This window comes from Hippocampus bargibanti, linkage group LG05 (genome assembly GCF_051943395.1).
Source record: "Hippocampus bargibanti isolate YZ-2025 linkage group LG05, ASM5194339v1, whole genome shotgun sequence".
In the NCBI taxonomy this organism is placed as follows: Eukaryota; Metazoa; Chordata; class Actinopteri; order Syngnathiformes; family Syngnathidae; genus Hippocampus; species Hippocampus bargibanti.
In genome coordinates this window covers 2,537,151-2,563,752 of record NC_142738.1, presented here as the reverse complement: position 1 = coordinate 2,563,752, position 26,602 = coordinate 2,537,151, and the positions used below count along the sequence as shown (strand labels likewise).

The 26,602-nt window shown below is 40.4% G+C and overlaps 1 protein-coding gene across 2 annotated transcripts in view; it reads right to left on the bottom strand.

The window, feature by feature from the left end:
* Positions 1-26,602, bottom strand: part of plxnb2b (plexin b2b) — a 225,603-nt gene that overhangs the window by 177,714 nt on the left and 21,287 nt on the right. Inside the window, exon 2 of one of the 2 annotated variants that reach the window (XM_088995752.1) lies at positions 24,737-24,811. The exons of the other annotated variant lie outside the window; for it this stretch is intronic. The gene's annotated coding sequence lies outside the window, so the exon portion shown is untranslated. The remainder of the gene's footprint in view (positions 1-24,736; positions 24,812-26,602) is intronic. 2 annotated transcript variants of the gene reach the window in all.

Here is a 26,602-nt window from a genome sequence, read left to right as displayed (position 1 = left end):
AAGAATTTTAAAAAGCCGACAGTACATCTTATAATCCGATGCGCCTTAATAATAATAATAATTAATTATTATTATTATTATTATTAATACAGTACTGTGATACCCCAGCTTACGCCTCCATGGCGGTGATTTACCAAAAACTAGCTAGCTATCTATTTGCTATCTATTAGCTGTCTGGCTGGCTATATTATAGCTGTCTAGTTGGCTATTAGCTATCTATCTGGCTAGCTATCTAGCTGGCGAGCTATTAGCTATATATTAGCTAGCTTTCTATCTATTTGAGTTACTTCCGGGTTGAGTGAACGCTGGCGCGTGTGGTTGCCGCTACTCACCCACAGAAAAACTAATCATGTGACTGTAAAGTGACCTTGAGAGTTTTGAAAGGCGCTTAAGAAATTCAATGTATGAATATTATTACAGTAAAGTCTCGTTATATCGATATTCAAGGGAGTCCGAAAAAATATCGATATAACCGGGACTATCGATATATCCGACCCTGTTTGCATGTAATTTTCTCCGTGCGTGCATAGAAATAGTATCGATATAACAGGGACTATCGATATATCCGATATCGATATAACGAGACTTTACTGTATTTCAAAAAGTCACCAAAACGGGACCATGCGTGTATCTAAAAGTGTGCTTCGACGCGGTTACAACAGCTTGGCGCGCTGAGATAATTAGCAACTGCTTTTGACACCAACCAGTGTGGACAGCGACCTCCATTTTTCATTTCCGTGTCTAAAAATACCTTTGGAAAAGGCGGATTTCACCCCCCCCCACCCTCCACCCCCCTTCATCCGAGAGAAGAAGCCGGAGAAAGATGTGCACAATGATTTGGGGAGGGGGGCGGGTGTGATTGAATAAAGAGAAAAGTTCTCGTGCGCCGGTATGCACCATTGATTTTCTATTCTGTTGGAAACATTTAATGAGCTTAAATAGGAGCCTCGTTTGACACTGCCACGACGACTTGGGGGGCTTCAACTGAGAGGAAATCGTTCAGCTACTGATGGATAATAATACTAATATTTATAATCGCCTTTCAAAACTCTCAAGGACACTTTAGAGTCACAGGATATTTTTTTCTGCGGGTGAGCAGCGGCAGCCACACGCGCCAGCGTTCACTCAACCCGGAAGTAACTCAAATATATAGAAAGCTAGCTAGCTAGCTAATAGATACAGTAATAATAATAATAATAATAATACATTTTATTTATAATCGCCTTTCAAAACTCTCAAGGACACTTTAGAGTCACAGGATATTTTTTTCTGCGGGTGAGCAGCGGCAGCCCCATGCAACAGCGTTGACTCAACCCGGAAGTAACTCAAATATATAGAACGCTAGCTAGCTAGCTAATAGATACAGTAATAATAATAATAATAATGTCATTTATAATCGCCTTTCAAAACTCTCAAGGACACTTTACAGTCACAGGATATTTTTTCTGCGGGTGAGCAGCCATGTTCTATTTAGCAGAACGGGCTCGTTTGCAAACGACACATCACTCATTGTGGCAGCTCCGTGTGTATCCCGAAAAATAGTTCATATGCCAAGGTAAAATGTTCATATATTTAACGTTCGTAAACTGAAAAGTTGGTAAGCCAAGGGATTCGTAAACCGAGGTATCACTGTATTGACTCCAAGAAACAACCATTGGTAAGGAGCGGAGTTGAAGGGGGTCGCTCGTTCAGGAAATAATGAGGTGAAGTGCAACAGTCAAGGAGAAGCTGTCAATCACCGATGGGGTGGGTTGCTGATTGTGACTGTAAGTGCCTGTAAACAAAACAACCAGTCAGCCTTGTACGCAAGAAACTAGGACTCCATTTTCCAGAGACACCCTTCACTTTCTTCCTCGCCATGAAGACCCCAATTGCCCCCCACCCACCACCTGCCGAGCTTAATCCAACATTTTTTTTTGTTCTTATTTATTCTATTATTTTATTATTTTTATATCTATATTTTTCATATTTTTATTTATGATTTATTCTTTTATGGTAGATTTTATTGTATTTTCTAGAATACTATAGATAGAAATACAGTAAAGTCTCGTTATATATATATATATATATATATATATATATATATATATATATATATATATATATATATATATATATATTTATATATTCAAGGGAGTCCGAAAAAATATCGATATAACCGGGACTATCGATATATCCGACCCTGTTTGCATGTAATTTTCTCCGTGCGTGCATAGAAATAGTATCGATATAACCGGGACTATCGATATATCCGATATCGATATAACGAGACTTTACTGTACTATAGATAGAAACTACCTAGCTAAATTCAGTGTTACCTCAAATTGGTTGTCATGTCAACTAAGAACACTTAAAGGACAACCGACATCTCCGGACAGGTTGTGTCCATAATTTGTAAAATGGCTTGTAGCACATTGTAGCAGTCCTTCCATCACGTCAATGACTTTGCTGTACTTTGTTTGGCCTGAAAACTTCGTGTAGCACCAAAAAGAGGCAGAAGAGGGCGACCAAGCTCCAAATAAGGAATTTATCAGCCTGTGGAAACGGGCTGATTAATTCCTCACAGGGAGCTTGGACGCCTCTTTTCTGGGACGCTACATTGCAGTCCAGATGCCTCAAAATGACACGGACTTCTTTAATCAATTGAAAACATGTATGCTTTCCTCTTCAGAACTATTTGAACATATTCATAACTGGATGTGTAACAAGAAAGCATATTCTCCGAATCTGAATCCATTGTTTTGATTCTCCAGCAATGCAAGACGACTTGGCGTGATGTCACGAACTGGGGGCGGGACTTTCAAATATTGAACGTGAGGAACCCCCCTCCCCCCCACACCCTCTCTGAACCCACACAAATGTAGCTTTCCAACATTGTCAAACACACGACCTGAGTTAAAGCAGTGTAACATTCCAGCGGCGTCTGGTTCTGTTAACGAGTCAGGAAGCAGGACTAGCATCAGCATGTGTGTGCTAATCGGTTGTGTTGTCTTTGCTTGTAGCGGCGTTAAAATATCAATAATGCATCGATTGCTTCTTTCCTCTGACTTTTTTATTTTATTTCATTTTATTGAGTGTCCTTTACCCCGCAGGTGGAGCACACAAACATAACCACACTCACTTCCTGGTTGTCTGCCAATCACCAGGCCACTATGAACAAAAAAAAAACGGCACACAGTGCCTAGGGCAACCTTTGGTATAGAAGAAAAAGCAACACAATCACCCGGGGTTGCCGATCAACGACTCAAAATGAGTTCCGGCTTCAAACCACGACGTAGAATAAAACGGTTTTTCATCACCGTCTGGCAACTCTGCCTTTGAACTATCAATAAAGTTGAAACGAGTCCAAATTTCACTGTTTTCTATCCATTTTATGCCAGACTGGCATATGCGGCAAATCGGAGAACAGTTGATCGTCAAATTATAGCATCTGGTGCGCAAAAGTCAAAAAAAGCTAATGGCCAGATAAAAAAGGGGAGTTGGGGGTTGACCCCAGACTGTGCCTCAAAAGAACAGAAACACAGAGCTGCAAATAAAAAATAGATAGGCAGACGACACAGAGAGAGTGAGAAAATGGATAGAAAACAGTGAAATTTGGACTCGTTTCAACTTTATTGATAGTTCAAAGGCATAGTGTAGACTGCAAGGTTAAAATATCCCATCAATCCGGCTCCACAAATAACCCGCAAAAGCCATCTGTAAAATGTGAAGAGAAAAGACAAGCGAGGGAACCAGTTGTTGAAGTTCAGAAGATAGATGTAAAATTAAATCAGGAGATGGATCGTGTATGAATTATCGGATCGTCATATTTCTGTTAAATACAAATACAAAGAAAAAAAAAGGGATATTCGGTTGATGGGGGGGAACTTCATTTGACCTTTTCGAAACTTTTTAACGCTTGAGTGCACCACACTGCGGTACTTTTTGCACTCCAACAAAGAGCTGAATGGCAATCATTTTCTCTTCATTTATTTTTTTTCATTTTTCATTTTTCAAGGCTTTCTACTTCTATGCCTTTCTATGAATTTTCCGCTTCCCCTTGATACCTCCATTGCAACCCGCTGATCCAACTCAGGGACGCTCCAATCTGAGTGGCCACGTCTCTCCGAGAACTTCCTTTTGTCAAGCCTCGCCATGGTCACTCGATCAATAATTCAAGCTTAGTTGAACAATCTCGAAATGTGAACAATGATACCGGTCTGAAAGAAACCAGAAAATCTATTGGGTGCAGCGACGCTGATGGGTGAACGGATCGGAGTGTCGTCCGCTCAAAGTCAGCCGGGATTGGCTACGGCGCCAACCGGATTATTATTTTTGACAGGTCATCAATGCAGAATTGTACTGAAAAATATCTAAGTAAATAAAGAATGATTTACATACATACAGTAAAGTCTCGTTATATCGATATTCAAGGGAGTCCGAAAAAATATCGATATAACAGGGACTATCGATATATCCGACCCTGTTTGCATGTAATTTTCTCCGTGCGTGCATAGAAATAGTATCGATATAACCGGGACTATCGATATATCCGATATCGATATAACGAGACTTTACTGTACATATACTGTAAAACCCAACAAGTTGAAAGTACTCAAATTTTTTATGGCAACTGATTACGTCAAAATTTTTGAGTACAGTTTACTCAAAAGTTTTGAGTAACCTGTAACCTGTTTTGAGTAATTTGTACAGGTTACTCAAAACTTTTGAGGAAACTGTACTCAAAAATTTTGACGTAATCAGTTGCCATAAAAAATTTGAGTACTTTCAACTTGTTGGGTTTTACAGTGTACATACATACATACATACATACATACATACATACATACATACATACATATACACATGACAATTTCCCTCTCATTGTGCAATATATTTCTTTTTCTTTTTATTATCTCTCAGCTTGAATGATAAGTAGTTATCGTGCACGTGTTTTTTTTTTAAGATGAATTATAAAACACTCCACTTTTCACCCGAGTCCTAATTCACAGTAATTTTATGTACTCTTTCTCTCAGTTGTTGTTGTTTTTTTTTTTTTTTTAATCTCTCCTGGCCCACCCGCCCGCCATCCATCTTGATGAAATTCTTTTCTTTTCCAAGTGTCCACCGTGTTAATTGTGGCCTAATGGCCGGGCTTTCATAGCGGCCAGTGATAAAAGCAGTTGGCGGTTGGGCACGCTTGCCTTTCCTGCACCGGCTGATGACTTTGTGTCGTTAATGCTCCCCCCCCCCGCTCGGATACAAATGGACGGCGGTTATTGCATCAGGAGAGGCAGTCGGTCGGCCTGTCAAAATAGCCCTCTCGTACGGACAAGAGGGATAAGGAGCTATGGCTAAAGTGCCAGCGAATATATTCTGGAGAGGCAATTTCACAAAAGGGCGGGGAAGGGGGGGGGGGTGTAAAAAGCACAGCGCAATTATGAAATGAAGCTTTCAGTTTCCATAATGGCCGCTTTTTCTTCACAGGCTATATATGGAAGCGTGAACGACTGTATGGCCTGTTGTTCGGTACACGCTGGCCTCCAAATTCCAACAGCGAACCAAAGTAGTTTTTCCAGGAGAAAATCTTCTGCTTGCTCAATTTGCTTCTCTGAGTTAGTTCATGCGATCAATATGTTTCAAAAACGTCTGTCACAATTGGACACCATCATTGAAAATGGATTTTACCAAATCAGACTGATTGTTCCAACTCTACATATATTTACTTCTTTATTTTTCTTTATTTGCTTATATAGGTATATACAGTAAAGTCTCGTTATATCGATATCGGATATATCGATAGTCCCGGTTATATCGATACTATTTCTATGCACGCACGGAGAAAATTACATGCAAACAGGGTCGGATATATCGATAGTCCCGGTTATATCGATATTTTTTCGGACTCCCTTGAATATCGATATAACGAGACTTTACTGTATATATAAGTGTATATGTATAAAATAAATAAATGTTATGTGTACAAATAGTTAGATATATTTTTTTTTAAATGTATTATTATTGTTATTATGCACTCCATAACTATCTATCGGTCGGTCGACAGATCGGTCGATCTATCCATCTATTGGTCGATCGCTCTGTCGATCTGTCTGTCGGTCGACCTGTCGACCGATCTGTCGATCCACCTGTCGACCGATCTATCGACCAATCTGTCAATCTATCAACCGATCTGTCGACCGATCTATCGACCGATCGATCAATATATCTGTCGATCTATCTGTCAATCTGTCGATCTATCAATGTGTCTGTCTATCTGTCCATCTGTCGATCTGTCCATCTGTCGATCTTTTGATCTGTCGATCTTTTGATCTGCCAATCGATCAATCTAGCAGTCTATTTATCGATCTATCGACAATAAAATAGAGGCCGAAACCCGGTCCTGGCTGCCCGCTCTGATATATATATATATATATATATATATATATATATATTTTTTTTTTTATTTATTTATTTTTTTTCGCAATTTGATTTTGTTGTGATATGTTGATCTTTGGTGTGCTCAGATTGCTGTCGGATTGGTTTTTCAGTGGTACGGTAAGAATGCCAAGTTAAACGAGTAGCTGGCGATAGGCGGGGAACCGCCAAGCAAGCCATGTCGAGTCAATCAAAGCGGCATTCAGTTATATTTCCCTTTACGGGAGCTCCTTGAAATCACACAGACCGCCCGTATTTATGGCTTTGCGGCGCCGAGAATGGCACTCTCGTGGTAGCCATGAGTCAAAAGGTTGCCGACGCAGCACCGAATATTGCTGAGTCTCCGCCAAAAAAAAAAAAAAAAAAAAAGACTCCAAGGACGAGTTTACCGTCACCCATAACTCACTGGCTTAAAGGACAACCGACATCACTTTTTTTGTTTCCTAACTGACATCAGAAAAACATTTTATAGCATCTGAAATACCCAAAACTATATTTAATATATAAAAATATTTTTAGTCAAATGCAAAACACCAATAAAAATGACTTAAAGTGTCCAAACTGCAAAAAAATTTGAACCCGGAAGTGGCCGGTTTCAGAAGGTCCCGCCCCCTTGTTCGTGGTGTCACCCCAAGATGTCTTGCCTTGCTGGAGAATCCAAAAAATGGCTTCAGATTCGGAGAATATGCTTTCTTGGTACTCATCCAGTTATGAATATGATTAACATAGTTCTGAAGAGGAAAGCATACATGTTTGCAATCGATTAAAGAATTTATTCTGTGCCATTTTGAGGCATCTGGGGGCGGGAAAAGAAAATGGTGACAAAGCTCCGTGTAAGGAATTAATCAGCCCGTTTCCACAGGCTGATTAATTCCTTACACGAAGCTTTGTCGCCCTCTTCTGCCTCTTTTTGGTGCTACACGAAGTTTTCAGACCAAACAAAGTACAGCAAATTCATTGACGTGATGAAAGGACTGCTACAATGTGTCTTTTTTTTGGTCAGGGGCGTTCCTTCAGTGACGTAACGTGAGGACTCGTCACCAACTCAACAACAAGACTTCCGGAATATTCTGCGCGAGTCGTCGGTTGTCCTTTAACTGTGAGAGATCCGGTGAGCGAGAATTGTGAGTCTAAACGTTGGCGCGCCCTTCGGAATATTGCGTCTTGACGCCAGCATTGCTATGCAGGTGAAGCGCTCGGCACGCAGACAAATTCTTCCCCCGTCGGGATGGCGAGAAAACAAAGAAAAATGTCCGTCCCGGCGCTTATTTATGGCAGGCAGGCCGCGGGCAGACACCGATAAGGCTTTAGATCGCTGGAGGCTGACATGTTGTGATTATCTCCTGCTGGCGGATTCCGAGCGTCCATCAGGACCCACGTTGGGGGTCGGGGGGGTGTCCACAAGCCCGACTGACTCAATTGTTGCCCGAGATGAGAATTGGGATGATTCACTGACCTTAAAACAAAAAAGTGGGAAAGCCTCCTTGTGGGCGTCGCGCAGGACGACTTTTTGTGATTCACGTTTGGAGAATGTTCAGCGAGAAAGGACAAATCATTTTGACATATGCTCGCTCGCTCTCACTTTCTCTCTCTTCCTCTGTCTCTCACTCTCTCTCTCCCTCACCCTCCCCCCATTCCCCTCAGCCTCTCTCCCTTTATGGTTCCCTCACCCACCCTCTCTGTCTCTCCCCCTCTCTCTCACTTCCCCCTCTCTACCTTTATCTATCCCTTTCCCCCTCCCTCTCTCTCTCTCACCCTCTCTCTCACACCCTCTCTCTCCTTCTATCAAAACTCCCCCTCTTTATCCCTCACCGTCTCTTTCCCCCTTATCCTCTCTCCTTCCCTCCCTCCCACTTACTCTCTCTCTCTCTCTCTCCCTCCCTCTCTCCCTCAATCTGTCACGATTCCCTCTCTCTCTCTCTTTCTCTCTGTCTCTCTCCCCCGAGCATCTCTCCCTCCCTCCTTCCCTCCCCCTCCCTCTCGTGGCCTCACTCCCTCTCCCTCCCATTTCCCCTCTCTCCCCCACCATCTCTTCCCCCTTAGCCTCTCTCTGTCTCCCTCTCTTACTCACCCTCTCTCTCTTTCTCTCTCACGGCCCCCCTCTCTCATTCCCCTTACCCACCCCCCTCTCTCCCTCTCTCTCTCTCGCTCTCTCTCTCTCCTTCCTTCCCTCCCCCTCCCTCTCGTGGCCTCACCCCCTCTCTCTCTTTCTTTCTCATGACCCTCCCCCTCTATCATTCCCCTTACCCACCCCCCACCTCTCTCTCTCCCTCCTTCCTTCCCTCCCCCTCCCTCTCGTGGCCTCACCCCCTCTCCCTCTTTCACCACTACCCCTCTCACTCCCGCCTTTACCTCCTCCCTCACCCTCCCCTTTCCCCCTCCCTCCTTCACACCCCTCCATCCCTCCTCTCAGTCACCCGTTCCTCTCACCGCTACCCCTCTTGCTCCCCCCCTTTTCCCTCTCTCCATCTCTCCTTCCTATTCCTCTCCCTCTCTTTCACCTTCTCCCTTCCTCTCTCCATCCCTCCCTCCCTCTCCCTCTTTTCTCGAATCCCACCCAAGACCTAGTTTGGCTCCTTGGCAGATTGAGGACTTGAAAGGAATCCTGCACCCCGGACGAAGTTTCAGCCAGCGAGGTGGAGGTGAGGGAGGAAATGAGAATGAAGGCTGGTTGGTTGGCGGTGGGTGGGCGGGGGCGCAAGAGAGCGGAAAGAAGCGCATTCTTTCAGCTGAGAGCCATCTGGAATTGGAAGAGGTAAGATAAACAGTGACGTGAGCCGCATCCCATCTCCGCCGCCGTCCAGAAACAGGCCCGTGCGCAATCCAAGCGGCGACGGCGCGCCTGCTAGCGTCAATCTGGTGCCAAGCATTGTCAAGGATTGGGTCTTATCAATCGTTGGCCAGAAGCGAGGAAAAACAAAAAAAAGGGGGGTGGAGGGAGTAGAGGAGGGTGGAGGGAGGAACACAAGCCTTTCAGCGACAATGAGGAAACACAAACGCCACCGTGGCTGCGAGGCTCCGTTTTAATCCACTCGGGTTCGCTTCTTCGCCGGCGACGAGTTGTCACGTGGCCGATGCCGCCCCACGTCAACTTTTATGGCTTGTCATACTGCTTTATTTGAACAAGGCCATTTGCATGCAATCGACTGGCAGCAAGAGCGAGAGTTGGGGGGGGGGGGCGAGGGGGAGGAGCTTGACATTTTTTTTTAAAGACCTTTCGCTACGATCAGGCAATTGGATTGGATTGGATTGGATATGCCTTTATTAGTCTCACAGTGGAGAAATTTACATTTCACAGCAGCAAAGTGATGAAAGGAATGAAAGTAGAAAAATGAAATACATTTCAACACAATACAATACAATTAAGAGTCACAGTGACAATATCATCCCGTGCTTACTTTGTGCTTATATATATATGTTTATGTTTATGACTATAAAGTCATTATAAGTGCGCAAGGGCGCGGAAAATCCTACTGGACCCTCCGCACCCTGCCCACCACCTTTTCCAGCTACTCCCCTCAGGCAGGCGCTACCGATCCATGCGCACCAAATCCAGCAGACATTTAAACAGCTTCTTCCCCCAAGCCATTAACTCTTTGAACTCTTCAACAGTAGCCAAAATGGAACTGTATAGTGCCACTTAGCAGTTTTTTTGACGCCGATACTAGTGCAGCGTGTTCTACCGGAAACAAATTCCTTGTGTGTTCTACATACTTGGCAATAAAGATGATTCTGATTCTGATTCTGATTGCATGCTGGGTCCGAGAGGATAGTAATTTCATCTGTGCTGTATGTCATGCATATTAGCATATTTGACAATAAAGCTGACTTTGACTTGCCCAGATCACAAATCACGATTGACCCCATGCACATAAAGTCTCGGGATTTGAACTTGGGGTTCGGGGGGGGGGTGGCATGTCGGAAAATCCAGCCGCCGTCCCTGGAGAGTTCCACTTGTTTGCACCTCGGCTTTGCCCCATTTACTCTGTTTTTCGATTCGGGTGGGGGGTGCGCGGAGGAGGGTGGGGTAGTGGGGATCAGGTGGTCGAGCCTAACAGACGGAAGGAGAAGGTTCAGGGAGGGGAGGGCTTGACAAATGAGACTTGTCGGGTAACATCCACAGATGTGAATGGACAGAGGGGAAGATGGTGGGGGGGGGCGTTGAGGGAGGGGGTCTGTTAGCTCATATTGGGCGATGAGTAAAAGGAGAAAAGAAAAAAAAATCCCGCCTCATTAGAAAACTGGGCAGTGGATCGAGTTTGGGGGTTGATTGGAGTATCCGTCTGCTCGTCACGACCACCTATTATTCGGATTGAAGGGAAGAAGCGTCGCTCGGCTCCTTCAATGGCGATGATCAAACGGTGTGAGCCAAAAAAGTAAAAAGCAGGGTTGGAAATTTGGGTCACGCCTTTGAGAGTCAAGATGGAGCTGAATGAAATATGCAAAGCGGTGGACGCAATTGAAATGACTTTACTTCATGTGCCGCCTCTGGAATGACAGTTGGGGAAAAGTTGGTGGACGTGATGGTGTATGCAACAGAGATGCGAAGCGTTTCAAAACAAACGTTCCTAAATACGGGATCGGGGAAAGCAAATCTAAGTCCGATGGTGCTTGGCTGTTATCACAAATTCGTAGGTTTACAGAAGTTGATTGACGACATGCAACACAGTAGTCAATTTTTAGTTTTTTTTAATTTGTTTTAGGTCATTTTAATGTATTTTATTTAGTTATAATAATAATAATAATAATAATAATAATAATAATAATAGTAGTAATAATAATATCGATCGATCTATCGATCGATAGATCGATCTTATTATTACCATATATATATATATATATATATATATATATATATATATATATATATATATATATATACAGTAAAGTCTCGTTATATCGATATATCGATAGTCCCGGTTATATCGATATTTTTTCGGACTCCCTTGAATATCGATATAACGAGACTTTACTGTATATATATATATATATATATATATATATATATATATATATATATATATATATATATATATATATATATATAAATGTTTGTGTTCTAATAATATGTTTGTTTGTTTATTTGGATATAAGTAAATAAAAAAACTACATAAATACACAAATATGTTTTAAAACAAAACTGGAAAAAGTAGTATCAAATATATATATATATATATATATATATATATATAAATAATGTTTGTTTGTTTATTTGGATATAAATAAATAAAAAACTACATAAATACACAAAAAAAAGTAGTATCAAATATATATACAGTAAAGTCTCGTTATATCGATATCGGATATATCGATAGTCCCGGTTATATCGATACTATTTCTATGCACGCACGGAGAAAATTACATGCAAACAGGGTCGGATATATCGATATTTTTTCGGACTCCCTTGAATATCGATATAACGAGACTTTACTGTATATATATACACAAAAAAAGTAGTATCATATATATATATATATATATATATATATATATATATAATTATTTTTTTTTTCTTTTTTAATGAATCGGCACAAAATGAACTAGGCAGTAATGGTCAAGCAAACGTATCAAAACTGACATGTTGAGTCGACTGCGCCTTCATTTTCCATGGCAGAGGCTCCATCGAACCTCTCAGACTGATCCACCGAACCCACATGGGTTTGATCGAGCCCGGGTTCAGAACCACTGCCTTAGAGACTACATGAGCAGAAGTTTCACGCAATTTTTCGCCGCACCAGAGTCACAAATATTTCTCTGGAAGTCTTAGTATTAAACTTCCGAATGAATTTTGGATATAGAAATGCACGATAGTGTATTCTTACTTTGATAAAATGCCCTTTGTCTACCCCTATTAAAGACCGATGAGACTGCTCGGTCCCAACGCCATGGCAAAACTAATTAAAGGTAGGCAGATGTGTTTGGACACACACACACACACACACACACACACACACACACACACACACACACACACACACACACACACACACACACACACACACACACACACACACACACACACAGGCGCTAAATGGGCTTTTAACATGTCCACTGAGCAATCGGTGCCAGTTGCTGAGCTGCCACTGCGCTAAGTGCGCCAGGTGAGCAAAAGACAAATCCGGAAGTTCAGCGCTTGGAAACTTTTTATTTTGTCTGCCAGAGGCCAGAAAAGGCACACAAAAAAAACTAAAACTAAAAAAAAAAAAAGTCAAGGGGAAAAAAAATAAATAAGAAAAAAAATCAAACCCCTTTTCCCCTCGGCGCCTTATTATCCTCCTGAACAGCAGTCAGGCAAGTGTGTTGTTTTTCATTCTCTGAGGCAGGTGATGATGAGCATTAGCGCTAAGAGCGAGCATTTAATCTTCAGGGAAGCACATGTTCTCGCTTTTGTTGAGTCATCGCTGTGAAATTACATGAGACCGCGAATGGACAAAAGACAACTTACATCTTCTGTCCTCCATTGGGACTAAACAACTTTTTCTTCCCCACTCCTGTAAATGCCCACAAATGTTACCAAACCTTCGATGGAAGCCTAGCTAGCCTAGCGTAAAGATGAGACGGCGTCGGCGAAACGGGGGAGCGCGTGTCTTCGATCTTCATTACGACAATCGGTGTCACCCTGGGTGTAATCGCGGCGATGTCGAGGTCAGTCGCCGTACACCGGCGGCTTTGCCGTCGTCTATCTACGGACGCTAACGCTCGGCGATGACTAATTACCCATCTGGATAAGCCATTCTCGAGTCGCAATGACAAAGCACTCGAGGCTGAAAATGACTTTCTCGCATTAACTGTTCGGGGAAAGGGGTGGAGGGGGGATTGGGGGGTGAGGGGTTAGCATATGACCTGGTTCAGATGACAAAGTTTCTTGGATAAGAAGCGAAACGTCCGACACCTTCAAAGAAGTACAGATGACGGCTAAAGAAACCTTTTCATCAATGGTTATGCCAACTACAGAAAAGTCTCGTTATATCGATATTCAAGGGAGTCCGAAAAAATATCGATATAACCGGGACTATCGATATATCCGATATCGATATAACGAGACTTTACTGTATGTTACTGTATTTTAACTCAAAAGTTAAAAAAAATGATGTCAACAATATGGTTGCGTAAATGTGCACACCCCATTCAACCAATCCCACAAATTCAGGAATCGTGCTCTGTCATATTTTTAATTCTCTAATAAATTTGTTAACGGCAGTTCATTAGCCGGTGATACAGTTGAGTTGAGATGGTCCACATTTCATGAACGGGCTTGCGTTTAATCAAGCGGGAACTGTACGAATCGGTCAAGATGTTACTGCTGGACAACGGAAATGCCAATAATTGTGTTTTGTACTTGACTATACCGCTGTTAACAACCCATAACGTTCAGTTCAAAGCCTCACACAACATTTATATTCAAAGATTTATATATATATATATATATATATTCTTTTAATGTATTCAAACCTCCCGGGAGTCACAATCCCACTTTAGTGTACACACCGTTCTTGTCAATGCAATTCTTGCAAAAGAAGCATATGACTTCGTGGTTAATAGGCGGAAAAACGCATCCCGTTGAACTAACAAATGGGTCACTTAGTGTTTTGCCTCGAGGCTCCCGAATCGTACGGTTACGGCGTACATAGTAAAGAAGAGACACTTTGATGACTTTTGTGGCGCTATCGACATAAGAAGGCTATTCTTTGGAGATTTGGAGTCTCTCAACCGATCGCAAATGACGCAAAGAAAAGGCTAATCTTCCGCACGATGAAGTTAGCTTGAAGCATGTGTGGCCATGGAAGTTGTTGCTTGTCACGAAAGATGTTTTTCTTTAATGTTTTTAATCAGTTGGCTAGTTGGCTGGTTGGCTAGTTGGCTAGTTGGCTAGTAGGCTAGTCGGGTAGTCGGCTAATTCGCGGGTCAGTTAGTTGGCTCATCATTTATCGAGTTAGCTAGTTAGCAAAAAATGCAAATCTTCCACCCGATGAAATTAGCTTGAAGCATGCGGGGCCATGGAAGTAGTTGCTTGTCACGAAATATGTCATTCTTTAATGTATTTAGTCAGTTGGCTAGTTGGCTAATATGCTGCTTGGCTAGTTGGTTAGTCATTTAGTTAGTTAGCTAGAAACAAAGTAAGAAAGAAGTAGTTGCTTGTCACAAAAGATTTCATTCTTTAATGTGTTTAGTCAGTTGGCTAGTTGGGTAGTCGGCTAGTCATTTAGTTAGTTAGCGAGCAAAAAAAAGGCAAATCTTCCACCCGATGAAGTTAGCTTGAAGCATGTGTGGCCATGGAAGTAGTTGCTTGTCACGAAAGATGTCATTCTTTAATGTATTTCATCAGTTGGCTAGTTAGCTCGTCAATTAGTCGGCTCGTCATTTAGCTAGTCTGTTGTCCGGGCTGCCCGGAAAACACTGGACAAAGGCTAGCAGGCCCTGAGCTAACTTGCTCAGAAGTAGCTGCAAGTTCCAATAACAAGACAACGGTTAATAATAATAATAATAATAATAAAAATAATAATAATAATAATAATAATAGCAATGAAATAATAATAATAATAATAATAACATTGATTTATATAGCTAATAGGAATAATAAAATAACGACAACAAAATAATAAAATAAATTATAAATTAAATAATAATAATAATAAAACTAAAAAATATTAATAATAATAAAAATTATAAAAAGTATACAAATAATATTATTATTATAATACCACATAATAATAATACCACATAATTATAAAAATAATATCAAATAATAATAATAATTATAATTATATTATATATATTATAATTATTATAATACCACATAATAATAAAAATAATATCAAATAATAATAATAATAATAATAATAATAATAATAATAATAATACTTTTTTTTTTTTTTCAAAAAGGGCAGCACAGTTATAGCTCTCAAAGTGCCCAGTTATCCAGGTAAGAGTGGAGCGATGAAAGGGACCATAAGTGATTTAATGAGCCGTTTCCATTTTGGCTCTCCGGGTCTCTGTTTACATTGTCGAGTCTGTGAGATTTTTATGGAAATGCTCCTGGCAGGAAACCAGGTAGCCTCCGCAATTCAATCATGACTCAAGCACAAATACACGGAACAACGGTTACGGCCACCATTTTATATTGGACGGCGATCCACATGCTGCTTATGTAGAAAAACTGATCGCACGTTGGATTCTCGATATAAAAGACACAATGTGAGGCGTCTGAAAATCGTCCCCTGAGGTGCGATGCCTCTCAGATTTCTCTTTGCATTCACGGAGTCCTCTGCCCAACCCCCTTCACACACACATTTACGCCTCGAGGGTGAAGTGCGTTTGAACACACCTCAAGATGACATCACATGCGCTTTTCTATCACGCCATGTAAAATGAAATAAAAGGTGCTCGGAAGATAAGCTGCGCGGGGGGGATAAAGGGGGAAGGGGGGGGTGACAATATCATGTCATTCCACAAGAGGCTCTCGGTATGTTGAGTACACGCATGTCCTTCCGACGCTTAAAGGACAACCGACATCACTTTTATGGTTCCTAACTGACATCAGAAAAACGTTTTATAGCATCTAAAATACCCAAAACACGCAGTATGATATTTTTAGTCAAATGCAAAACACCAATTAAAATGACTGTGTCCAAAATCTGCAAAAAAATTAACCCGGAAGTATTAATAATTATAATTATTATTTGATATTATTTTTATAATTATGTGGTATTATTATTATGTGGTATTATAATGTGGTATTATTATTATTATTATTATTTGATATTATTTTTTATAATTATGTGGTATTATTATTATGTGGTATTATAATGTGGTATTATTATTATTATTATTATTATTATTATTATTATTAAATCTGGAGTTACATGCTAATATATTTCCATGATTCGCCCGTCGGGCAAAGGGCTAACTTTGTCATCGTCTATTGCTGGACAAAACCACGTCAAAAAGCAGAAAACAAAGTACAAACAGGGGTGTGCAAAAAAACAAAAAAAAATATATATATATAATAATAATCATCATCATCATCCCAATCCAGTTATGCATGTTTTTAATGTTAAAACATTAAAACTGAGCATGAATTCAAAATAGAATTGAAAAGTGTAACGTGGAGCGCCATTCCCGAATTTGTTCGGGTTTTGTTTTTTTCTTGCGGGGGTGCTGATAAAGTGCTTATCAGACCTCTGGCAATGTTTTTCCCTTCCACGAGGGGGCAGCATTTGCATTTTGTCCACGTTAGCGCTTTGTTCCAGCTTCAGCTGTTGTTAAAGCACGACATAAACCAATATGTCTACATTATACAGTAAAGTCTCGTTATATCGATATCGGATATATCGATAGTCCCGGTTATATTGATACTATTTCTATGCACGCACGGAGAAAATTACTTGCAAACAGGGTCGGATATATCGATAGTCCCGGTTATATCGATATTTTTTCGGACTCCCTTGAATATCGATATAACGAGACTTTACTGTATTTTGTACAGCTGTCCCCTTTTCAAGCTCAGATAACTCCAGACACATATCATTTAGGAATGAACTCGTTTTTCTGATGAAAGAAGGGAGTCTAAGGTTTCTAACGCTGCATTGAATGTTTATGTAGTCCTAAAAGTCAATATTCTGTGAGTCCTGGAATGAAAATGACAAAAACCCTGGCACTGGATTGGACACATTTTTGCACATCATCTGGCAGTCAATGAGTTAATTTTCGATTTTAAATAAAATATTTTTCCATCTTTTTCCTAGACCGGAACTCTTTAATCTTAATTGAGGGGACCCCGACGTGCAGATGGCAGGTCTTGATTGATTGAGAATGATGAATCCGGAGGGGGGGGGAAATAAAGTAAAATAAAAATGACAAACGAGGGGCAAGGGGTAGATTATTCACGGAGGAAATATGATTTATAAGTAAAAAGTGTGTCATTATCTTCTGCAATAAACAATAGACCCTCGGCAATTAATCATAATGGTTTGTTGATGGGGATAAACTACAATTGATATTCTGAACCCAGTTTTGGTCATTAAAATGCTGATTGCTCAGCTAAACGGGCCTCGGCGGATGGGTGGTGGTGGGGGGGGGGGGGGGTTTGCCCTTTAAATACACATAAATAAGACAAAAAAAATAATAATAATAATAATAATCCTTTATGGACTTCATCTTTTGGGATGTTTGCTGCGGGATAGTTCAAAACTGCAGCCAATTATTAAATTCAGCTTCATTTGCTTTCTTTAGAAAATCTTAAGACTCTCTCGACTGAGACGGGGGGGGGGGTGTGACGGGATGGGGGGGGGTTAGCTTACAGCATCGGGTCGCAATTATTTATGAGTCCCTTAATAGATTGCAGTAGTTTATTCAAAGTCAAATTTAACCAGCTCTCAAACAGGCTTTTTAAAGTTTCATGCGGCACGTTGTTGTTCTATGTTGAGATGCGAGTGGGCCCACGTGATTGGTTTGTTTGTTTTTTTTGCGCGAGGCGAACCGTCGCCGGGACGATTGCTTGCTTTGACTTAAGAACAATCGTCGGGGCACGAGCGCTGGGTGGGTATATTGTCATATAGAGAGAGAGAGAGAGAGAGAAAGAGGGGAAGAAAGAGAGAACGAGAGAGAGAAGAGAGAGAGAGAGAGAGAGAGAGAGAGAGAGAGAGAGAGAGAGAGAGAGAGAGAGAGAGAGAGAGAGAGAGAAGAGAGAGAGAGAGAGAGAGAGAGAGAGAGAAAAAGTGAAAGAGAGAGAGAGAGAGAGAGAGAGAGAGAGAGAGAGAGAGAGAGAGAGAGAGAGAGAGAGAGAGAATGAGAGAGAGAGAGAGAAAGAAAGAGAGAGAATGAGAGAAAGAGAGAGAGAAAGAGAGAGAAAAAGAGAGAAAGTGTGAAAGAAATAGAGAGAAAGAGAGACAGAAAGAGGGAAAGAACGAGAGAGAAAGAGAAAGAGAGAGAAAGTGACACACAGAGAGAGAGAGAGAGAGAGAGAGAGAGAGAGAGAGAGAGAGAGAGAGAGAGAGAGAGAGAGAGAGAGAGAGAGAGAGAGAGAGAGAGAGAGAGAGAGAGAACGAGAAAGGGAGCGAGGGAGAGAAAAAGAATGGGAGAAAGAGAGAGAGAAAGAGAGAAAGTGTGAAAGAAATAGAGAGAAAGAGAGACAGAAAGAGAGAGAGAGAAAGAGGGAAAGAACGAGAGAGAAAGAGAAAGAGAGAGAAAGTGTGAAAGAAATAGAGAGAAAGAGAAAGAAATAGAGAGAAAGAGAGAAGGAGAGAAAGAACGAGAGAGAAAGAGAAAAAGAACGAGAGAGAAAGAGAAAAAGAGAGAAAAAGAAAAAGAGAGAAAGAGAGAGAGTAAAAGAAAAAGAGAAAGAAAGAGAGAGAAAGAAAGAGAAAGAGAGAGAATGAGAGAGAGAGAAAGTGAGAGAAACAGAGAGAGAGAGAGAGAGAGAGAGAGAGAGAGAGTGAAAAGGAGAGAGGAAGAGAGAAAGAGAGAAACAAATAGAGAAAGAAATAGAGAGAGAGAGAAAGAGCGAGAGAGAGAAAGAAAGTGAATGAGAGAGAGAGAGAAACAAATAGTGAAAGGAAAGAAATAGAGAGAGAGAGAGAGCGAGACGGACAGAGAGAGAGAATTACAGAGAAATCGAGAGAGACAGAGAGAGAGACAAAGCGAAAGAGAGAGAGTGAAAAAGAGAGAGAAAGGGAAAAAGAGAGAAACAAATAGAGAAAGAAATAGAGAGTGAGAACGAGTGAGAGAGAGAGAGAGAGAAAGAAAGAGAGAGAGAGAAAAGGAGCGAGAAAAACGATTGAGCACAGCGAACTGAATGGAAGTGACAGTCAGCAGATACGAGCTGTGGCAGCTTCAGTCGGAATTGTTGAGTGCAAAGGAGATATGTAAAAAAAAAATTAACACACACACACACACACACACACACACACACACACACACACACACACACACACACACACACACACACACACACACACTTCCTGAAATGATTCCACACTCCACAGCCCAACATCCCACGAAAGAGGAAGGGGAGCTGAGGGAGTGTCTAGAACGCTGGAGGACTGCTGCCAGGGTCTACTTTGAGATAACATGCTTATCAGCGAGCAAAGCAGCGAGAGAAACAACAAGTGAACTGTTTCTTTCTGTCTTTTTTTCAAGGGACAAAACCACCGAAAGGCAGACGACGAGGAATAACAAGAAGAAGAAGAAGAAGACTCCAACTTCTTCTCCAACAAAGTAACCTTCAAGCGTCTTTGGATGTTAGCCACACGGCAGCACACTTTGCCCTTGGCTCAAAGTCAACGAGCGGTTTCCGGTGATTGGTTTCGATAAAAGGGGGGGGGGTGGGTACCAAGAGTCCAAAATTCGCATTCCAGACGAGTCATAGCAAGAAACAAGAAAGTCAATGTGGCTTTTGATCACAACGCTTCGTTGTGGGACGCTAAGAATAAACGTTCCGGTAGATGATTCTTCAGTTGGGACAATCATTGACAGAGTATTGAAAGGTTTTTGACTGAGTCACTTCTGAAACCACCAAAAACATATATGGCTACAGCGATACCTTGGCTTACGAACACAGTTGGTTCCCAGACAGAGTGTGTAAGGCCAAAAGTGTGTATCCCCAAAAAATAATTTCCCATAAGAAACTATTAAAATGAGAATAATCGGTTTCCAGGTTCCCCATCAAACATAATTTTCTACTTTCTGATTTTCTAAGCCTTAAAACTACACAAAATATACCTTATTTTATGTATAATAAATGTGCTATTAGATGGTCGTTGATGGCTTGATGGAATGGAGTGTCCGATTTCATCAGCATTAAACACTTGATGAGGAACGTAACCTTCTTCTTTCACCATCTTGAGGAATGATCCCTTGGAGTTGCTGTCTCTGTGATAATTGTACCTAGTTCTTCATCAATTGTGATCTGTTTAGCTGGGTTGATAGCTTTTTGCATCAAGTGTACAGATGACTTGTGCGGGTTATTTGTGGAGCCTGATTGATGGGATATTTTAACCTTGCAGTCTACACTCTGCTTTTGAACTATCAAAGTTGAAATGGGTCCAAATTTCACTGTTTTCTACCCATTTTGTCACTCTCTCTCTGTCGTCTGCCTGTCTCTTTAATGTTTAAACCAAGCTCCCCTCACTGCTGTGTTCTTGACCAATCACGTGGCTTTAACCGACGACTGGGGGCGGGGAATAGAAGGACCAAAACAAGCCGGCTGACATTTTCTTGTTAGGGGAATGGGCTCGTCACTCATTGTGGCAGCTCTGTGTGTATCCCGAAAAATAGTTTGTATGCCAAGGTAAAATGTTCATAAATGTAACGTTCGTAAACCGAAACGTTCGTAAGCCAAGAGGTCCGCAAACTGACGAATCACTGTACTTTCATTATCCCACCCACAAGAAAGATATGATTAATAAACGATAAAAAGGTGGACGAAATATTTTATAATATTGAAAAATATCAAAAATGTGAAAATATATGGTCTGATGTATACAACATTTTGAGAAAAAATAAATAGGTGAATAAAATTAAAAATAAATAAATAAATAAATACATTATATTATATATATATATATATGTATTATATTAAAAATAATAAATAAGAGCATACATAAAATAAATGATAGCAAAAAAAATATAAAAAATAATACATAATAAATCAACATGAAAAAATAAGAAATAACATTGATAAAAATAAAAAAAAACATCATACAATAAATAAATAAAAATATAAAAATAAATACATAAGTCAATAAATAAAATAGGTAAATAGGCCTGGAAAATAATAACTATAAAATTTATTTAGAAAATAATAAATAACATACATAAAAGTAAATAAAGAAATCTATAAATAAATAAAAATAATACAGAACACATAAATATATAAAAATAATAATATAACATACATAACAATCACAAAACAATAATAAAATAAACAAAGAAATATATGACACTGACGAAGGCGGAAGTACACGCCGATACATGTAAGGTAATTGAACACCTAAAAACGCCACTGTCTGTAAGAAAATAATCTGTTTTAAATTAAATATAAATATTGATTTATATTTACGTGTTTATTTTTTTATTATTTTGTATTTAATTATTTATTGGTCGTCCCAGAAACAGCAACATTGCGACCGAAAATCTTAGCTTCTTAACGTTGTCCTTGACCCTGACAGATGGGACCAAAACCTTTGGTGAAGAGGAGGGTTCAGACAGAGTTTACCGCCTACCCACCAACACGGCCAACCCTCAACAGACATGCCTGTTGATGAAGCCAGGCCCACCCCACCCCCCTGCACGTCACCCCCCCCCCCCCCCCCCCCCCCCGCGACCAAACGGTCGCCTCAAAGCCTGCCAGAGCTCACTAATCAGCCAAGTTAGCCGCCGACCTCTCCACAGGCTTCGTACCTTTTAATGAGACGGCCGCTTTTGATTGGTCCAGCCGCCTGCGGGGGGAGACGTAGCGCACATCAAGTCAGACAAACAATCTCTTTACTTTACTCGGGGACGTTTGTTCCTGCGGCGCTTTGGTGTGTGTGTATGTGTGTGTGATCAGGAACTAATGAACCCAATGTGAGGCACACTGGCCAAAGGCCGTGGCAGTCGTACGCTACAGTAGACAGGAATGCGAGCGCTCTCCCGAGTCCAAAAGCCGATTCCTCGCTGCAAGGAAGGACGAACGCCAGTTTAGCGAGCTAGCCGAGCACATCAACGTTCTTTTACGTCACTAAAATGGATGAGCACAGGTTAGCATATTCCAACCTGATGTACAAATAAAACATAGAGGAACTGGACCCCATGTTCGACTGATTATAGGCACATAGCGACCCCACGGTGAAAAGGTCGCAGGTTCGATCCTGGCTCAGGCCTGCCAATGTGGAGTTTACGTGGGGTTTCTCCGGGTACTCCAGTTTCCTCCCACATTCCAAAAACATGCTTGGCAGGGTGACTGAAAACTACAAAATTGACACGAGGTGTGATGGTGAGTGTGGATGGTTGTTTATTTCTGTGTGCCATGTGATTGGCTGGCAACCGGTTCAGGGTGTCCCCTGGCTACTGCCTGAAGACAACAGGAATCGGCTCCAGCAGCCCCTTGCGCAACCCTTGTGAGGATAAATCAGAAAATGGATTGATGGATGAATTGGATTTTGGGTGGGTGGATGGACGGATGAAAGAAAGTATGGATGGATGGATTTGGCATGGATGGATAGGTGGATGGGAAAGGATAGATGGATGCATGGATTTGGGGTGGATGGATCGTTGGGTGAATTTGGGGTGGATGGATGGACCAATTTGGGGAGGATGGATGGATTTGGGGTGGAGTTTGGGTGGCTGGATGGATGGATGAAAGAAACTATGGATGGATGAATTTGGGGTGGATGGATGGCTGAATTTCGGGTGGTTGGATGGATTTGGGATGGATGGATGTATTTGGGGTGGAGTTTGTGTGTGTGGATGGATGAAAGAAAGTATGGATGGATGGATGGATTTGGGGTGGATGGTTGGATGGATTTGGAGTGGATGGATGAATTTGGGGTGGGGTTTGGGTGGCTGGGTGGTTGGATGAAAGAAAGTATGGATGGATGTGGATGGATGGATGAATTTGGGGTGGATGGATTGATGAAATGAAAGGATGGATGGATGGATGGATGGATGGATGGATGGACGGATGGGTGAATTTGGGGTGAAGTTTGTGTGGATGGATGAAAGTATGGATGGATGGATGGGTGAATTTGGGGTGAGGTTTGTGTGGATGGATGAAAGTATGGATGGATGGATGGCTGAATTTCGGGTGGTTGGATGAAAGAAAGTATGGATGGATGGATGGATTTGGGATGGATGGATGTATTTGGGGTGGAGTTTGTGTGTGTGGATGGATGAAAGAAAGTATGGATGGATGGATGGATTTGGGGTGGATGGTTGGATGGATTTGGAGTGGATGGATGAATTTGGGGTGGGGTTTGGGTGGCTGGGTGGTTGGATGAAAGAAAGTATGGATGGATGATTTGGGGTGGATGGATGGATGAATTTGGGGTGGATGGATTGATGAAATGAAAGGATGGATGGATGGATGGATGGATGGATGGGTGAATTTGGGGTGAAGTTTGTGTGGATGGATGAAAGTATGGATGGATGGGTGAATTTGGGGTGAAGTTTGTGTGGATGGATGAAAGAAAGTATGGATGGATTTGGGGTGGATGGATGGATGAATGTGGGGTGGAGTTTGGGTGGCTGGATGAAAGAAAGTATGGATGGGTGGATTTGGGGTGGATGGATGAATTTGGCGTGGATGGATGGATGTATTGTATATATTGATGAAATGAAAGGATAGAAGGATGGAAGGATGGATTTGGGGTGGATTGGTCGTTGGGTGAATTTGGGGTGGATGGATGGAAGAAAGGATGGATGTATGAAATAAGAGCATAGATGGATAGGAGGATGGATGGATTTGAGATGGATGTATAGAGTCCCATAATATGTGTTTAGACCAGCATGGCAAGCATGGATTCAATTATGCTAATATTAGCATCCAAAACTATGGAATAAAACAATCCCCTGTGCTGCTTCTGCTGCTAGTCTAAAAATCTCACTTTGTGTGTATGTGTTTCACGTAAAATTTCTTCGCACGCACAAACAACACAAACGTATGTAAGACTCGATAACTCCGTGTGGGGGGGAGGGGGGGTCCTCCTTAATGTAATTTGTCCCTTGATCAATAATTCAATTCTGTTTGTGAGCAAGCATTACTTGAAGCGTTCTCACCTCACCTCACCTCCAGCTCTCTTATCTTCTACCCCCACCCAAACCGTACCCGTGCATACTCGGCACCCTTTTCCAAAAGGACATGCCCTCGGAATAATGAAGCTTATCTCAGCAACTAAAAGGTGTATTTTTATAATGCCCATGTCATTAGCAAGGTAACACTGATGACTCCCGAGTCAGCGGAAATGTTCCAGAAACATCTTGCAGTGACGATCTGGATGAAATTTTGCAATCAAAGTACAAAGCAGAAGGGGGGGTTACACTCTCGCTTGGAACATTTTAACTCATTCACTGCCAGATGGTGTGCAAAAGAAATATGTCTACTCCTGTGCCAGGGTTTTTGTCATTGTCACTCGAATTGGAGGACACACAGAATATTGAGTTTTAGGACTACATAAGCATTTAATGCAGCGTTAGAAACCTTAGTCTCTCATCTTTCATCAGAAATAAAGAGTTAATTACTGAATTATATGGGTCCGGAGTTATCTGAGTTTGAAATGAGGGCAGGTGTCCAAAATACAAGGCTATACATCCATATCGGTTTATATAGTGCTTTAAAAACACCTGCCCCCTGGTGGAAGGGAAAAACATTGCCAGAGGTCTGACCAGCGCTTTATCAGCATCCCTCGCACGTTCAGAATATCTGGAATAGGTTAGATACATAAATAGATAAAGCCAAATAAAGAAATGCAGCTATAAATAAACGCATGAAATGTATGAATGCATCAATAAATAAAATAATATCTAAATAAATAAATGTTTTAATAATAATAATTATTATTATTATAGTAATAATAATAATAATAATACATTTCATGTATACCCCGAAAGTGAAATAATTAAACAATAAATGCTAGCTGTTGGCTATATGGCTATCTATCCACTATTTATTTGCTATCCATTAGCTAGCTAGCTAGCTTTCTATCTATTTGAGTTACTTCGGGGGTTGAGTGAACGCTGGCGCATGTGGCTGCCACTGCTCACCCACAGAAAAACATATCCTGTTATTGTAAAGTGACCTTGAGAGTTTTGAAAGGTGCTTATAAATGAAATGTATTATTAATTATTATTATTATTATTATTATTATTATTATTATTATTATAACTAAATAAATAAATAAAATCATAGCTAAATACATAAACAAAAGCATAAATAAATAAACAACGAAATGCATAAAGAAACAAATGAATGCATAAATAAATAAATGCATGAATAAATAACTAAATAAATAAATATAATAAAAGAATATCTAAATAAATAAACAAATGCATAAATACATAAATCCATAAATAAATAAATGCATAAATAAAATAATAAATAAATAAATAAATGCATAAATAAATAAATAAATAAATAAATAAATAAATAAATAAATAAATAAATAAATAAATGCATAAATAAATAAATAAATAAATAAATAAATAAATGTAAAAAAAAAATGTTGATCCTTTTTTTTTATTCACAAGGGGAAAATCCGGACGCCACGAGCACCGACTAGCGGCATAAAAAAATAAAATAAAATCAAAAAACATGATTGGATCAGTTTTCTTCTTCAGTAGTTACTTCAAGTCTTTCTTATCGCACTAGTGGCGCAACGCTAAAATACATCACTGCCGCAATCGGCACAACTTGACCTTTTTACGCCGTGTTAGACACTATCACGCTGTGAGCGACGCCAGTTCGCCAAAGACAATCAGATCGGCATCACGGCGGATCTGAAAAGCCAGAAGGAACTTTGCTGACGTACAAAGCCGTCTTTGGTTTGAGCAAAAAAAAAACGGGAAGCGGGAGGTCTAGACAGTCGTCTCGCCGAGCTTGCTTGGCGTGGACGTGAGGATCCACAACCGCCAAGCATCTCCTGTCATGAGATGAGATTACTGTCACAAGCTAATGGGCCACAGGATCCCATTTCGTCATAGTTTGACGGCCATCATTTCAACAAATGAAGCTTAGCAGCAAAACACTCAGATTTAAATAAATATAAACAAAAACAAACATAAACATAAACAGATACATAAACAGATACAGATACAAATACAAAAATAAAAATAAAAATAAAAATAAAAATAAAAATAAAAATAAAAATAAAAATAAAAATAAAAAAATACAAAATCAATAAATAAATACAAAATCAATAAATAAATGAAAAATCAATAAAAATATATAAATCAAAACAAATATAAATCAATAAATATAAATCAATGAATATAAACTAAAAAATATAAATCAAAAAATATAAATCAAAAAATATAAATCAAGAAACAAATATCAATAGCCACATCGATAGCCACAGCGATAGCCAGATAGATAGATAGATAGATAGATAGATAGATAGATAGATAGATAGATAGATAGATAGATAGATAGATAGATAGATAGATAGATAGATAGATAGATAGATAGATAGATAGATAGACAGATAGATAGATAGAT